The sequence below is a fragment of the Amia ocellicauda genome, chromosome 22 (genome assembly GCF_036373705.1).
Source record: "Amia ocellicauda isolate fAmiCal2 chromosome 22, fAmiCal2.hap1, whole genome shotgun sequence".
Classification (NCBI taxonomy): Eukaryota; Metazoa; Chordata; class Actinopteri; order Amiiformes; family Amiidae; genus Amia; species Amia ocellicauda.
Genome location: NC_089871.1, coordinates 13,541,531 through 13,559,543, shown reverse-complemented (window position 1 = coordinate 13,559,543; position 18,013 = coordinate 13,541,531). Strand labels below are relative to the sequence as shown.

The 18,013-nt window shown below is 44.9% G+C and overlaps 1 long non-coding RNA gene across 2 annotated transcripts in view; it reads right to left on the bottom strand.

Annotated features, from left to right (window-relative positions):
* The window catches only part of LOC136718267 (uncharacterized), a 72,204-nt gene that overhangs the window by 5,437 nt on the left and 48,754 nt on the right, over window positions 1-18,013 (bottom strand). For both annotated transcript variants that reach the window (XR_010805270.1, XR_010805269.1), the window contains exon 4: window positions 8,781-10,078. This is a non-coding gene — a long non-coding RNA (uncharacterized LOC136718267). The remainder of the gene's footprint in view (window positions 1-8,780; window positions 10,079-18,013) is intronic.

Sequence of the window (18,013 nt, the reverse complement as noted above, 5' to 3'; positions counted from 1 at the left end):
AAAACACTCCCCTCCTTCAGAATTAGCAGAGAAAAGTCCTGCAGAGCCGTCGAGCCCTGGCAGAGAATGCATCTGAATATATTTACATACGGATTATGCTGCATAGCTGGGATTTACTGAAACATTTGATTTTATTTTATTTCAATCACAATGCAAATCGTTACTGTCCTAACAATAGCAGTGATAATACTAACCGTGGCAGTAATGTTGATGATAAAACAACAACACAAACACACAGAGGACACAGTTTATTCTGAGCAAGGCAGACAGTACAACAGCACAGAGACTTGCTAGACCAACTCGCAATATCAGCTCTGCTCGGGATTTGTCACGACCACAACCTGCTAATTACATTCCCACCCAACTCGTACAATCGGGCCCAGTCAACCGCAGAAACGGGCTAATTCTGCACAAAGCCGCGTACAGCACCGGGGCACGCCACCATCTGTCTACTGTATCCCCAATACACACACACTCACACACACAGAGGTGCAGACAAGTCTCAGAAGCAGCTCCGTCCCCAGCCGTTGCAATTACATTACTACTTTTATGCAAAGCAGATTTTACAGAGGCTGATTTTGGGCCGCAAACGGACAAGGCCCACACTCACCATAACTGATTGCTAAAAACAGATTTGGGCTCTCGAGGGGGTTAAAGCCGTGAACGCCAGAGAAAAAAAGGAAGTCTCTTGCTTAATTTTGCTTTATTTATTTGTTTGTTTGCTTACGCATTTATTTGTTTAAATTTATTGGCTTAAATGATAGACTTTTGACAGAATTACGACTGATAAAAACAGCATTTAAAATGACCATTTTATGCTAACAGTACGTTTATTATTTTTTATTTACAGCAAACAACACAATATTTTAAATGGTCTTGTTTCATTATATAATGCGGTGTCAGTGGGACGGTGACTCAGAAACATTGGCCCCAGCAGGAAAAGGGGTTGCTTCACTGGGGCCCGAGGTAAAAACTAATTGCACTGAGGGTGTAATGTACCTTGAATAAAGACCCATCATGGCAATATCATGGTTACATAAGGTATCAGTGAGTGCCAGTCAGGGGGCACTAATAATCTTGGTGCGTTACGTTTGTGACGTCAGCGTTGAAGGGACCAGTGGGAACAAAGAGATTAGTAAATGTTAGCATCTGAATCTGTGCTTATTTATTCGTTTTCTGGAACAGGAATAATAAAGTAAAAAAACTGAGACAATCCCTCAGGGAAACAAAGGTGAGTGTTAAAGGATTTAGTAAAAGAAAACTTGTATACGAACATAAAAGGAATGCTACATCAAACCAGATCTCTTATCTTTCTATTATTACTACTACTACACTATAAAATGCAGCGAAAGCGTCTGCGTCTGTCGGCAATACCGGGAGAGAGGAGGTTAACCCCCAGAAGGGATTGTGTGTTGACCCCAGCTGAGCAGACATTTTGTTGACACGGTGATAGGGATTTAAGCAGTGGGTGGGTGGGTGGCTGAGGTAGGTGAGAGAATGAGGGACAGGGGGAGACAGGCTCACAAAAGTGGCGTTACTAAGCTATATTTCAGTGCGAGTTGAGACGATTAAGGAGCGCTACGGGGTCCTGGGCTGGGGGAGTGAGGGAGGCTCCCCCAGTCAATGCAGAGTGGGCTGCAGACAGGTCTATTGAGGTAAAGGGGGGGGTGTTAGAAAGAGAGGGGGTGTCTCTTTCAGCTGAACTAATGAAGCTTAAACTCAGATGAATAATGGAATCTACCCAGGGGCGGGAGGATGTCTATTCAATCACTTCCTTTCTTCGCAAAACGTCTCATGAGCTGTAAGTCCCGCCTCTTAAAGGGATACCGCTAATATCTTTTTTTTTTTTTAATGTATGCTTACAGTATCTGCTGCTGAGAGCACATCTCCGCCGTGTTACGGTACAGCTATTGCGGTGCCGCCCTCACTGCCTTTCGATCACCGCAGCCCGGCATTGCGGCTATTGTCTTTGCCCCCCGTCCCGCAGTCCATTTCGGTTTTTAAAAAAACACGGAAATCCAAACTGCGTCCGCCTAATTTTTCTTCCCCCTTCCCTTTCCACTTCGTTCTTCTCCTCTCTTGCCGCTAGAAAGGGGAAACCTGCAAGGATGGTGGGAAGGGTCTTACCCCTTCAAGTTCAGCTGGTGCAGAGAATCCCAACCCCCGTTCTCACAGAAGAACTCTCGGCCAGAGAAGGTCTGACACACGGATGACCACACACGACCCTGCCACTGGACTTAACACCATGACAGAGACCAGGGCCTCCTACTGCGAGGCCCTGTGAAACAATTGGTACAGCGGCGTTGCAAGGCTGCCTAACATTAGGTACACTGCAAAACAAGACAATTCTGTTCGACAATGACTCACTGACTCCTCAAAGCCAAGGAGAGCTCGTGGATTCTCTTTCACCTGTGTTCGCTGTGCCGAACCAATCCGAAAAACTAAAAATAATACTCTCAGAACAGCAGCAGTAAAGGGTTGGTAGGTGTACTTTTTGTACATCGTCTGATTCTTTTATAGCGTGTCACCGTAGGGAGGCGAGCCGTGTGTTCGCCGCTGAAGCCTGTCTAAACACTGACTGACACACTCTCCCACTGTCTATGCCAGGGAGAATTACACTGAGCCTTCGATCCCACTTCATCTCCGAGTAAAGGATTTCACACTGGAAACTGTAGTGCAACATGAGCAATTATAAAGGTTTTAGGGCTAAAGTAAGCATCAATCTTTTAGATTTCTTGATTCTTCTTTTACTTTTTCTTTTTTGGGTTTTAATGATCTCAAAATGGAGGCCGAATGGACAAATAAGTGAAGGGAGAGGCTATGAAGACGAACGAGCATCCCGTGCCGGGCAGTTTTTAGGGCTGTGCAGGAGAGCTGGCAATTGTATAACAGCTTTACACCTCGAGAGAGACAATGGGGGGTGGGAGGTGTCGACAAGGCAGTGATGTCATAATCCAGGAACAGCGAGCTAGAAAGACACGGAGAGACAATTTGTAGAGGGGGTGGGGTGCCGAGGGGGCTCTGTGGATGATGATGGTACAAGCCCCCCCAGCCTCGAGCATGTCTGGTCTTTTTCTAAAACGGTCTGAGTTGTCAGGTATGCAAACGAAGGTAGGGCTGGCTTATTAAATAACCAAACACATTTGTGTCTGGGCCCAGACAGCTAGAGCCGCATAACAGATGAGGCCCCTCTGTGACCTTGACCTCTGGGGTCCTTCTTCACCTGCTGCGGAGGCATTCAGCGCAGCTGGGCTGTCTAGCCAGTGCCTGACAGGATTGTACACACTTTCGCCTATTCCCACGCTTGGCTACCACCTCCCTGGATTCCAGCGTGTCTCTCCGGCAAAATATAATATTTATGTTGCGCATTGTGTTCCGCCGCTGGCGCTGCCATTATGTGCTTGCTCTGTCCCTGGCCCTCCCTCGGCTAACGCTGGGGCTCAGCGGTCCGGATTGGCGGGGGGGGGATCTAACGGAGTCCTCTCAACACTCTCTCTTTTTTTTTTAATGTATTTTTCACTCATCTTCACAGTGTCCATTTATAACCACTGTAGATAGATGCTGGGTGCTTGTATTAACACTTCTCTGTCTGTCGGTCTCGCTCTCTCTCTCTCTCTCCCTTCCATTCCAGCCCCTCAGCTCTTAGCTCTGGATTTTAAGTACGTAATATTCAAATGTCTCCTGTATCCCCCCCTCCAGGGACCTGTGTTTTGATCAATTTTAAGACATTTTGACTGCAGTGCTGTCCAAACTGTGAACTTGCACTACTTCCAATTGCTGTAAAGTAACATATATGTAACATACTACATCCTAGAGTTTCAAGATTTAACATAATGATAATAAAAACTCAACATACAGTATGGTACGGTATGGAAGAAGTTTGTTAAAAACCCACAACACATTTCAGGAGCAAACACCACCAGTGTCGTGTCGTATGCCCGGGTTTATCAAACCAAGGCCTTTGAAGTATGTTTAGGAGGAATTGAAGAAATCAAATTATTCCTTTCTGATCTAATATACTGCATATTAACACGCTCCCCGCTGACTATATATTTCAGTATCAGAAGAGAACACGACTCAGCAGGTGTCGGTAATGCAAGTGCATTCTCCCATGGATACAAGCCAGTGGAAATAAAGCTAAATTAATTCATGTGTCACCCCGAAATGTTAACTCTTCATAAGTACCTCCTACTTTTGGATTGTCAACAGTGTATGTCTAGTTAGAAACCTTGATGAATTTATTTGGAAATTATTTATTTTACTCTACTAAACACTGCTAATAAATTGATGTTGCTGCATAAATAATATATTTAAAAACGAAACATGGCCATTAAGATATTGTCCTAAAATCCATTAAATAACTTTGGCAATGACTGGAAGTCATCTACGGCTGTTTTCATTTTACTCTCTCTCTTTAAACCAGAAGTTGTACAAAAACAGTGGAGGCTCCAGTTAAAACAATTTTCCATTTACGTGTGCTCTTCAGTACTAATTGATTTTCTTTGTAAGCCATAGAAATTAGGGTCTTCAAAAAGTATGTTCTCCAGCGACAAATTTGCTCCTGAAAGTCATAAAAAATATCTAAAACAACAAACAACCTTATGTATCCAAAAAGAAAATGCAGGTGTTGATAACAAATAAAAATATTATCATTATTTTACGTTATGCACATTAATCTGGAGTTTGAAGAACAAATGCGGAACACTTCCCACTGGAGCAAGGAGTGTCAAATAAATTCACTGGACAGAATATTAAATCAGTACAGAAAATAATGTCTCATCCTTGGCATTTCTCAGGAATGTGTGTCCGTTCTGAAATCTAGGCCTAAACATGATATATTTGCATTGTACTAGACACCTATTCGAATGATCAGAGAATGCTTATTTTATTATATATTATCTATATTGTGTTATATAATATTATATATATATATGTTAACGAAATAAATCTCAAACCTTTTCTGTCTCAGCATCTCATGCCTTATTTTCTAATGGTTTCTTTAAATCACAACAGGAAAAAAAACATTGCAATTTGTGGTTTGTTGCTGCTTGAGAATGGATGATATATTATCTTCCGTTTTGAAATATATTTATTTGTGTGTGTGTGTGTGTGTGTGTGTGTGTATGTATAAAAAAATCACTTTGATCCTGGAACTGACTCCAAAATCTCAGCAACATAATATTCACACAAATATTCCTGTTTATGACTGGGTGCAGTTTATGTCGGAGGGGGCGGGTAAATGAGCTCGCTCTCTCGGTGCAGACGGATGGGTTTCTCTCCAAGTCGGGAGTTTTTCTCCCTCAGCTCTGGCACCTAAGGGGTAAAGCCCACCCCCCACCCCCTGCTCCCTCCCTCTCTCTCTCGTCTGCCAGCCTGCTCCCTCTCTAACAGGATTTACTGTACCCTGCCTCTTTCTTCTCCTCGCACTGAATTATGCATAATTGCCGTGGCGTACTTACACACATGGCTCGGGTAGTCATTATCATAAAAGCTTTTATTTTATTTTATTTTATTTTGCCTCCCCTTTTCTTTCTCATGGTTCCAAGTGTGTGTGCATGTGTGTCTATGGGAGGTACTTCCAAACATTAAATGCTAAATATAAGGTGGGGGGGGGAGTGTGTGTTGTGTGGAGTAGGGGGGATGCTGTGTCTAATTTAGTCTGGTGCATCTCAAAACATATGGACTCCCCAGCTGTTCTGAATATGCAAATGGAAAAATGCAAGCAGACGCCCGATCAGACACAGACACAGACACAAACACACACACATACACCCCTCTGTCTCTGAGATTTTTCTGTTTTACATATGTACTGTCCCAGACTGTCTCACACTGCCAGGCACACAAACCCCACCGCCCCATCCCCAAACCCCCTCCCGACAGATCTCTGCTACACACAGACAACATGAAAAGCCATGAGCGCCATTTTACCGACAAAAGGATACTGTACAATCCCTGGCTTGCATGGGCATATCCTATCGTCAATCCGCAGAGCCGCCATCGCCTACCCGCCAGGCCTCCGACTGGTTAGCGAGTTGCGCCCATTAAAAGAGCGGAATGCCTAATGACCATTGTGCTTAGAAACGGAGAGCGCGACGATTATTCTTCTATTTTCCCCCCTTTTGTCACACACACACACACACACACACACGCATGCACGCATACATACATAACACCGTGCTGCCTTATTTCAAATCACAGACACACAATTTCAGCATTTCACATTTTCAATACATCTCTTCTCTTTTTTGTCTTTATAATCTCACCCCTCATTTGAAGTCTTTAAATAAAGGTAAGGGGAAAATATCTTTATGGAAAATCAATTATCAACACTTAGCCACATTTTACTCAGTGACTCCGAATGCAAGATATTACATCTAAGTACACAATAATGGCTTGTGTCGAGTTTTATGACAAGCTCTGGATCTGGGCAAAATCACATTACATCATTTATGTTGTGCACTCTGCCCTGCGTGTCCATTTTGTCATTCGCCATGCTTCGTCGGCCAGGAAAGATCTGGTGCCTCTCTTCTAAGTGTCCAAACACATTTCAAAATTGTGTATGATGTCATAGCAGGCCAACAGTCTCTCGTCTCCTCAAGAACCTTGCAAAATTCTCATGAGCAGTATGGAAAGTGACTCCACTGTTCAAGTACATAAGAAACCAATTACACATTCTTCTCTTTTCGCTTATTAATATTATCATTATTATTTGTAGAACTATGCAACATTTGCTTAAGTCTTTTATCTACTATAGTCTGATAAACAAATAATAAATAACTGGTCTCATCTCACACTTCTCTACTCATCTCATTGTTGTCTACCTGCTGGCTGGTGTGGATCCAATACTCAGTGGCTTCCACTTTCCACTTCAGTGTCTGTGTGGGTTTGCGAGGATATCTCTGTGCCTTGTTTCTGGACTCTGAACTGGCACCCTATAGAGTGTGTTCATTCATCCCACCGCATGGTCAGTTTTGACTTTACAGAACGTCTTTTCATTACGAGCACAATTCCACCTTGCCTGATGTACATCTAATAACACAGATGAAGTGAAAGCTGAAGACCAGCATACTTGAAGGAAAGATCAAATAATTAATTAAGTACAGCTGTGAGGCCAGTCAGTCTTACACACGGGATGCTACGGAAAGCATTGTGAAGGTATAAAAAGCTACTTCAGAGGTCTACCAGAGGGAATAATCAAAGGTATTCTTCTTCCTACCACACACACTTTTCCAAGAAGAATTCCACCACTAAACCTAAAATAAAATCCTTCTCACTTGACCCATAACTAGCAACCGAAGTCAGTAGAAATTGCACGCAATATCCAAACAGATATGTTAAGGTGATGATTCCAAGTTATTCCATCCAACAAACTCACAGCAAGGCAAATCCCAAACCATCATTGTCAAGGTGATAAGATCTAAAGCAAATCAAAACTTGATCTGCCCGCCAATTGCAGAATTACAAATTGGTACCTATTCCCACTCTGATTCCTAAAATGGTAGAAAGAGGCTCTGACAATAACATAACATATCTACACTTGGTTACACAGTTGTAAATTGCGGCCTGCAGGAAGACTAATGTTCTGGGAAGTGAAAAATCAGAACCAGAAGAGTGCAGACAGGAAAATGTGGAAAATCTGGCCTTGATGAATTATACAGGAACATAATCAACTATTTGATTAAGAGCTCGTTATGCCTCCATTGTCTTGTACTCGTTATGAGTTTCTTGTTTACAGTCTGGGATTTGCATATGGCGGGCTATATATCGTAGACGACTGACAGCCCCACAGACTTCCCATATGGCAGGACGTTTGGGTGCTGACAGGTCTCCCAAACCGCACCAGGGTCTACAAAACATTTCACACACACACTGCAGCACAGAGGGGAGAGAGAGACAAAAGTGGCCTCTTGATGTGACTGGATGCATCTAAAAATGTATGTGGAAAAAAAAAGCACAAAATGATTCCATATATAAATTTAAATGTATGTACGGCACACACCTCATAGACGTCTACTAGGCTCCCAGCACAGACAGAATGGCAAGAGTTAATTAAATTGAGCGCATGCAAATGTAATTAGTGCTGATTTGCATATTGCTATCGGTCCTACAGATGGCGAATTGAAAGCAGACGCCATCTTGGGCTCCGTGACAGCCGGCAATGAGTGGCGGCCATTTTGTGAGCAGCGCTGCCCGGCATTCGGCTACAGCGCCACTGTGTCTGGTGCCAGGCGGCCGGGTGAGCGGCACGGTGTGGCTCCTATCTTAAGACCCCAGGTACCCCCCAGGCCCCAGCTGTGGTGGGCACACCCACGTCGGGACTTTATAATTGAAACTGAATGTACACAGAGACCGGATCTTGTTTTTTTCTCAGTAGACATTAAATAGATTTATTTATAGACATGCTGTGTGGATATTATTTTCCTTTTAAGAAAAATTAAGTCTTTGAAATAAACTGGCCCATTTCTTTGGGTCTTCTCTGATACCTTTTAATGACTAACAGCTTTGATAGATTTAGGAGGACAGCAGAGGTTGCACGCTGTTTATTACGGGATTTCTTAGAAAAAAATTGCCGCGCATCTTCTGCAATTTTAGTTTTCCCTTCAAGTGGCTTAATCAATCTAATTATTTTCTTAATTGTTCGAGCTACACACGCCTCCCCTGGGTCTGCCACGTGAGATACGGGTGAAACCAGCAGTAGTATCTCTCCGCTCATCCCCTCATCCCTCTTCCTTCCCGCCTCCCTGTGTCCTACGCTGGTCAATGAGGTGACCGTGTCTTACCCTGTGAAAGCTGGTCCTTCGGCTCTGGACTGTGCTGGCTGCCAATCCTCCGTCTTCTCTCACCAACACCGAAGAGGCTCAACCTGCGTAGTCCGATCCAGGCTGGTCTTTCTTGGGGCAGGGGGCAGGGGTGCTGTCTGCACGGGCCAATGTTCTCCAGGGGCCAATCCTTTCCTTGTTATGAAACACGGTTGTTTGCAGGGCGTGTTTACAGTAAAATGATAAGGCAACACAGAGATAGGTACCAGTTATTTTGTTTACAGTCTGTCAGTGTTTTCTGTGAAGTGTTGGAAGAAGGGGGCTGTTCAAGCAATAAGAAATACAAAAACAAACAAATAAATAGTTCTCAAAGACCAGTCCTTGCCAGCAGAGAGTCGGGGCGAATATGCAGCTGAAAATGTTCTGTCCAGTTCTTTGTGTTTGAATGAAATGTATCATTCAAATTCAACTATGTCTTTGGGTCCCAGGAGGTGTCCAAATTGACTATGGCTGGTTTGGGTCGAAGTCCAGGTCTTCTCCACCAAGAGATTTGGAAGTGTGTATCATGGTGGCAAGGATTTTGCCATTTCTTAAGGTGGAAAAGGATATATATATTTATATTTAAAAATGGTGTCAAGACTCCTTCAGAAAAATCCTTTAGTTCCAGCTCATGAGTGCTATGTTAGTGCTGCAGAAAGAAAACTACAACTCTCCACTGACTCCTCACTCAATCAGTCCTGGGAGGAACTTGGCAAACATACCAGTAATAATAATAATTAAAGAATATATATAAAAATGCAAAAGCAAAAAGACCTTTGGTGTTCTTCTTGTTTGCATCTGGCAAACTTCTAGCAAGTGGTCTTGGAGAGTAAACCCCTTCGGCAAAACCACACACGCACGGCACACACACGCATGCAGAAACACACACACATGGGCACGGGGGGCCGGGTGCGAGCCCCTGCCTGCTGTTGCCTGGCCACGGTGGCGGCGGCTCGAGAGCGCTGAGAGCCGGAGAGAGCTGCACAGTGCTCCCTGGGCTCGCTGCTGGGGGCTGTTTGGAGCGACCCCCAGCCGCCCTCCTCCGTATTGATTTCTCCTGCGGTTGCTGCTCACTCGTAGAGGCAGGGAGCCAGCGGGTATAGCAGCCCGCCTCGCCTGCCCACTCCGGCGCTCCCTGCCTGGCCCCGGATTCTCCCAGAGACGGAGAGAAGGAGAGAGACGGTGAGATGCAGAGGGCGCCTGTGGCAACGAAACAGCTGTGCGCTGCTCCAGAGTTCACCAGAAAGCTGGCTTTATCCTCCTCCTCCTCCTCTTCGCTGCTGCACATACAAAACAAGAAAAAGAAAGAGAAAAAGAAGAAAAAAATTAAGAGGAGAAAAAAACTAAAAAGTTCAGCAGAACTTCAACTGCCCGCCCGTGCCAAGTTCTGCCCGAGCGCTGAAAGACTTCACTAACTGGCACAAGTGGGAAGGAAATATTCTGCCAAGAACACTGTCATGATTATATGAAACATAAGATGTGTAATAGTACTTAATATTTAGTTTGTTTTCCCCATACATAACTGATAACAATAAATGCCTAAAGCTTCAGGAATTGCCTGCAATATGTATGACACATACATGGAGATAGATAGATAGACAGATAGATAGATAGATAGATAGATAGATAGATAGATGCATAAGCCTGGATAGTTGTACTTGAGCATAAAATAGCCAGTGTATTACTAAAAACTAATTAAATGTGTTTGCTAAAGTAAAACTCAATGTACAACTTTTAAACCAATGAGTTGTTATGCTTGTGGCATCATTTATTTATGTATTAATTTTTTACAAAGTTGTTTCTTGTTTATCTCATTCAGAGAGAGACATCCCTAAAAACAACTGGGAAATTGAACAGACCAGCAACCGGGTTTGGACATCAAATTCAGGAATTTGGGAGCTGTGAACCGTGGTCTATTTTGTCCCTTCACAAACTCCATAATTTATCAATGTATTTACTTTATATACCATTTTCAGCTCTGAATATTTTCAGCGGCTTTTGTTGCACATACTTGTGAGGCCTTAGCAAACACTTTTTTTTTGTCCTTTCTGGAATTATCTAAAATTATTCAAACGGTCCCCGCACCCTGTTATTATGTTAATGACCATGGGGGGGACATTCCTTTACGCACTCACAGGCCCATTGTGTCTTCTCACCATGAAAGCCCCCCCCCGCCACCTCCAGACCCCTTCTACTCCCCCACCAAAAAAACAAAGAACTAAAATTTAGGAAAACCCACAGAAGCCCCCTGAGTCTGTTGAAATAAAGAAATAAAGTTTTGAGAGTAGCAGTGTTTGAAAAGCCAGTGTTGGTTGGTGGAAGGATAGCAGAGCTGGGGACGATGTGGGGGCTAGGTCGAGGGGCAGGGGTTGGTGGGGGGTGACAAGGGGTGAGGTGGGTGTCTCAGACACAATAATACTATTCATTGGGCCCAGACATGGGTGTTAACTCCCCCCCTGCCCAGACACAATGGGGCTCCCTGGCACTCAGACATCCTTGGTCATATTGTTAGTTCAGGGACGCATTCTCTCCGCTGCAGGATAAAGGCGCTGCATTGTGCTGGGCTGGCAGGATGGTGGGAGGGAGGGAGGGGAGGTGAAAGGCAAAGAAAGAGAGAAGAGTGCGTTTGTCTATCTGTCAGCTCTTGGCGGGGGGGGGGGCGAGGAGACAGCCCCACGGCATTGGACTTGTGTGTGCTCACCAAAAAAAAAAAAGAGAAAAAAAATTAAGGAAAGAAAAGAGAGAGAGCAGATCGTGCTATAAATATTATTGAAGCAACCAAGTGTGGAACTACAGGAGCAGGTCAGGGGGGGGAGACGGGGGCGAGGGGCTTGCCATCCTGATTTTGGTACGATCCCCCACCCCCCATGTCGGACGAGTAAAGGGTTTCCGTGTAACTGCTGCCGCTGCTGGGCTCTCTGATCCGACTGCTGACGTTAAACGACTACGAGACGGATCGCTCTCCCCTTCCAGCCCCCCGTCCTTTTTTTTTTTCTTCTCTACATGTGGAACACAGCAAAGACGGCGTGACCAAGGGCGAGGCGAGGAGGAATGAGTGTGTGTGTGTGTGTCCTTGTCATCATCACTGCATGAGGAAGAGTTAAGGGCCAGAGTTCCCCCATAAAAGACACAAAAAACAAGGGGGGAGCGGATGTGAGAGACTGATCGACGCGCCCCGCTTCCACATAGAATCAATTCGCAGCAATGCAGAGCTCCTCCTGGGCGCCAATGCGATGACAATAAAATAATAAAAGACGTCTCTAAACATTGGGGTGAGGGGAATATTCAATCTTTTGATGCATAATTAGCCTACATTTGTAAAACCGGATAAAAGATTGTTTTCCCAGCAAAGGCCTTGTCCGTAACCCTTTGTCCGTAACCCTTGTCAGAACGGACATCGCTGTACCCGGGTAATGGAGTCAACCGCCGATGAGCTTCTCTTTGGAAAGTGGTCAGGAGGGAGAGGGGGAGTGGCTGTTTTCATTTAGGTGTCCATTTATTTATTTAGTTTTTAATCTAAATCCAATGTGACCAAGTAACATTGGCAAAAGTAGAATGAACAATACTCCAGGAGGTATGAACTGACATGGTGCCCTACAGGATTTCACCTCGCATTAATACACAAACAAACATTAATAAACAAACACGCAGCGCTAGCGACGCATTAACCGCTGCGGCGCTCCTCCCAGGACTGGAGGTTCGAGTTATTCGCCGTAAATGCTGCCTATTTGTCTGGGAGCAAATCGAGGAAATGTTCACTCCGGTTTACATCTCTTTCCTTTCGTTCACACAACTACCCCTCCCCTCCCTGCCCCACTGTACACCATTCACTGTACACCAATCGGCTTTGACTAACATCAGTTTGTTTGTTTCCCCTCTGGTTAACTCCACAATTTGTTCCCTTGGCAACCCTTCTCCACGGCCAGCATCAGGCCAGTTGAAGCGTTCCCATGTCCCTCATTAGAGGGTGTCTCCCCAGTCAAACCGCCGCTGATGAGCGGGGGGGAAGGAGGGAAGGAGAGTCCACAGCTGTAGTGAGACCCCTTTCCACTCCCTTCCTTTTGTAAACTGTCCAGCCTTTTTTTAAAACAGCCTACACCCTCCGTCCCAGCATTCCCTGTGCTCTGCTATGTACCTAAGAGCAGGAGGCTGGCTGGTTTGATACAGCCACATCCCACAGCATCGCCGGAGGGGAGACCTTTTATCTCTGTGGGCTCCGGTTGGATTAATAAACACCCGTATACATAACCAAATGTGTCCAGCCTTCGATGAAGCAAACACCCCAGACACAGATGATGTTGGGGGGTGTCTGGCAAAGGAATGGACAGGGTAGGGGGGTGGCAGGAGGAGCTAGGGGCTGGCGAGGGCTCTGTGAAAACCCACCATCTCTCGTTGGGGGGCTAATGCCTCACAGTGGCTAGGGGGCGAACCATTGTCCCAGCCTAGTGGATTACATTGGCGGGACGGGTCACACAATGTACCCCTCCTGTGAGGGAGGGGCACGGAGCTCCTGGGGAATGAGAGGGGCGGTGAACTGCTCACTGACTCAATTAAAGCAGAGAGTAAGAGGGAGAGGGAGAGAGAGGGGGAGAGAGAGAAACAAAAGGTGATGAGGAAGAGGTGAAGAGAGAGTTACTGAATTTAAGAATGAAAAACAGGAAAAGAGGAAAAAAGACTATGGAAGGGGAAAGCAGAGGGAGTAGAAGGGTGGAGGAAGAAGGCGTGATGGGTTTGAATGTAGCGTGGGATAGAGGTGTTCAGAAAGAGAGAGGGAAGGAGAGAGGAAAAAGAGGAAAGGGAGATCGAAATGAGAGAAAATGAAAATTAAAATAAAAGACCAAGGAAATGGGATTAGAAGGAGAGACAGAGAAGGCAAGGAACAAAGAGAGTTGGTTAGAAACAAGTATTGAACACCTTAAGACTATGTTAACATATAAGACGGGCAAGAATATAACGCAAGCAGGGGCGGCCCACTTTCTGAGTTCTGGCCAGGCCGAATCCTCGGGTTTAGAAGTTTGTTTTCCCCAGAAAGATCTTCCGCTTTCAACAGTACTGTGGGGAACTGTGGTAGAACTTCAATTGAGGGAGGTTTGTTTTCCCTACTCCGCAGCTGGGATTTGGCAAGTCTCTTCAATGAACGCGCCAGATAGTATTTGGCAGAGACGTGTCTCCGTTTAAGCAGCGTGGATTGACTTGGTGTATAACCCTGCGCATCCGTTGAAAGGAGCTCTCAGATCCCTGCCGCTTGGAGGCACACTGCCTATCCCCCCCCCCCGACAGCACCGTTGAAAACCATCCACGGGGCCCAACCCTGAGCACGAGTCTGGAGACAAAACCAGTGAATGACTCTTCAACGATTATTGATCCTGAGAGGTAAAAAAACTGCAGAACCCCAGCATCCTCTGCCATTCTGTAATGCGAATCTGACAACTTTTTGTTGTTACCCCGTGCGATATATATTTATAAAAGAGATTGGCCAAAAGATCAAACGATTTCTATAAGAACCCCTATCCGTGATTTCCGCAACTAGTTAAAGCGGGATGTTGTTTCCAATCGCCTCCAGCTGCCCATAACCCCTACCCACAACTACGCAAGCAGTGCTATGCAAATGGCGCTTACACGAAAGGAAGGAGGACCACTGGCAGGGAAGGGGTTAGCAGCCAGGGCCGTTATAGGGAAGAATGGCTGGACAATGGAGGGCAAGTACACAAAAAAACTAAAACAATGGGAGAAAGACTGAAATTAGCTGGGAAACAAAGCTTTTTATGTAGAAAATATCCAGTGGAGAGGATATAGGACCTAGATATTAAATATGTATCTATTTACATCCAGGCACAATCCTATGCTAGCGATGCTGTTCAGATAACTGTACATAATCTAGTTACAATTTATTTGGGCATTTCAGAAAGGACGGTTTATGAAAATAAAATGTAGAGAAGCGGTCCAAAAGCATCTAAAAGCTACAGGACAACTGCCATCACAGTCTCCACTCTTTGCATTTGAGTATTCACCAAGTAGACTCAATGCAATCAACCACTTTTAGTATATTATATCATAATTATACTAGCTATACTTCAGTGATTCGAGAGTAATGTCAGTTTGTCAACTTTGTACGTTTCTTAGCGGCTTCTCCATTGTTAGCTATAGCCTCTATATGCATCTCTGCCTTGTTTTCCCCTATCGTTACCAGGCACCTTCGAGTCGAGTTAATTGAGCAGGCCTGTCTCTCCGTTATCCCATCTGCATGTGAAAGGGGAGGAGGAGTGACCGGCTGGGTGCCCGGCATGTTTACAGACTTGTTGTCTGGCTTTTCAGGGGAATTGTGGCGGAAGAACAGCGTAAACAGGACCAAGGAAGAGCAGACTGAACAGACTCTATATACAACCCCCCCACTCCCAACCCGTCCCTTCCCAAAAACGTCCTATATCTACCATTACAAAACAAAAACACATGAGCCACAGGATCCCTGGCCAGCAGGACTATAAATAATTGTAAAGATACAAATAAAACAAGACCTGAAGTAATTCTGGGAGCTGTGAACCAGACAATACCCCCCTAGCCTCCCCTGGTGCTGACCCTGGGGAGAACACAGGTTGACCTGAGACATGAACCCCCCCCGACCAGCCTACGACCTCCCTCCTTTATCCCCTCCACCTCCTGAGTCGTTTACAGTTGTTTTTCACTAACACTTTTTGTTGGACGGCACATTTTCTCCACAGACACTGATTTCCCAATTGTCTCAGCAGATAAGCTTGTCAGTTTTACTAAGTGTTTGTCAGTACAGAGCCCGCGCGGTAAACACGGCCTTTATTTAAAGTGCGTCGTCTTTCCAGGCAGATGAATCCTCTCGGTGGTGATGGCCGGGCCTGAGATACAGTGTCTGCCCCATTATATCCCCTTCACGGGGCCTAGATTTGTGCTCCTTATTTGGAGTCCAGCTTTGAAACATTCCTGCAAAGTTGCTATGCCTATACTAGCAACCCCTCCACCCCCCAATCTGTTTAAATAAGTTATCTGTTAGGTTTGAAAAAGGCACCGGCTGTAAACTGGTCCCTTGCAGACTAAAAAAAAACACCCACACTCTGACAGCATGAATGAAGTGGCCACTCATTATCATAAGCACACACAGTGTATGTTCCCATAGTGTGTGTAGTTGAGGGTTCGGGATGGAGATGGCAGTTGGGAAGGTTTAGGTATGTGGACTTGGGAGCTCAGAGAGGGCTGGGTCATGTCTTCCTCCTGTTATGACAGTGGCTTTCAACTCTGGTTCTGGAGACCAACTGCCTGTTGGATTCTGGATTCACAGAAACCTTAAACTGAACTGGCACTGTACCTGGATTGCTTCAGTAAAAACCCAGCTGTATAAATGGGTAATTGTATGTAAAAATAACGTGAACAATTGCAAGTCACCTGTGATAAGGGCGTCTGCTAAGAAATATAACATTAGTAACCAGATACAGCCTTTTCATGCTGCACGGTATATTATTAAGACTTAAGTTCATGCATGCGATCAAAGATATACATTTTAGTAAACGCTTGTTAGATACCTGTCAAAGCAAGGCAGCAGAGCGGTTTTAAGTTTTTTTTTTTCCTGTTTATGGAGGAAATAGTAATCTCCTCAAAGTGGCATATTCAAAGAAAAACACAAACACAATTAATTTTGGTCTTAAGAAAAGAAGAGCAAAGAACAAAAAAACAAACAAAAAAATAATAATAATTAAAAAAATAATAATAATATATATATATATATGTCCCAGCCGCAGTGCAGATAGCGAACTTGCACCCGAAAAATGGCAGGTGTCTCAGCGCTGGAGACGGGTCTGGCTGTCTGCTTACAGACAGTTAGTTAATTTGCAGAACCCAAGACTGCTGGCCTAGAACCAGACAAAGACTCCACTGTGATAGAAATTAGTGTCAGGGTGCTTTGCGTGTGTGTGTGTGTGTGTGTGTGTCTGTCTGTCTGTCTGTGTGTGCACGCATAAAATAAATGAGCTGTGTGTATGTATTGAATAAGGACACAGGCACTGTGTATATATTAGCAATGTGACTTGACCCTCACAGGCTAAAGTACTGTTTCGCGTCGCGCTGGGCGTGGGAAAAAGAGGAGACCTCTTTTCACAGCTGCTCCAGCCGTTGCATTGAACCAATGAAGGCCTGGACGTTTTTTTTCTACTCTCCCTCCACCGCCCCCCCCTCCTCCTTCCCTTTTTCACATTCAGTCAGCAGCCTGCTGCCTTTCAGAGCGCCTCCACAGCTCCCCCCCACCTTCCTTAATAAATACGACTCATTATTCAAGGGCTTGTTTGCATAGAAATGCCAGAGGCCTGGAATACTGGCAAAGCCTGCCGTTTTCCTGCTAAAGAAATCCCATCAATCTCGGCCGGTCTTTTTTTTCCAGACACTTCGGCACACTTTCCCCTCTCTCTTCCTGGCTTCTTCCAGATCACTTTGAAGGAGTTTCACAATATTATTTTATTTATTAAAAATGTTCATACACTGTTGCCTTCTGTCAGAAAAAAAACCCTGAAAGCACCCACCCAGCCTCCCGCAGACAGGCTTTAATTTATGTTAACATACGCTGGTATTCCCCTCATGCCCCCCCACCCCTCTGCCCCCCTCCCCCCTCCCCCCTATTCACTGAATTCATTTAAAGAGATTTATTTCCTATCAAGCTGTATAATGCATAGGGCATAATTTAAATCAACTTATAAGAACAGCCGTGCAGAACAGTTTTTGCATACAAATCTGTAAAGCTTGAGAAAGACTTGGCAAGTCATTGGCTTTCTAACGAATTTAAATCACTATTGAGCTCCTGTGCAAAGTTTGGCAACCATGAATATTAGCACATACTTGGATTAGCTCGAATTATTAAGGTACATATCGATCTCTTTATCTGTGGACGCAATACCCTTATTTCTCCGCATATTTCTCAATGGCTCATGAAAATGCTGTGGATGACTACGGCGCAGGACTCTGTTTTCAAACACCAGCGAATGATTCCCAGTGCTATCGTTGGCCTTTCTATCAGGGCTTTGCTATCCTCAGGCTAATCTGCCTCCGTTGGGGGCTAAAGTAAGTCACTGGTACAAGCTGTGAGTGGCAACACAGATTGAAGTTTCTCTGCAGTGATGTTACAGATGAAGACACTTGTTCTCTGAGAATTGGGGGGGGGTTAGAAATACCAGTATATTTATATATAAAATCAATATCCAACT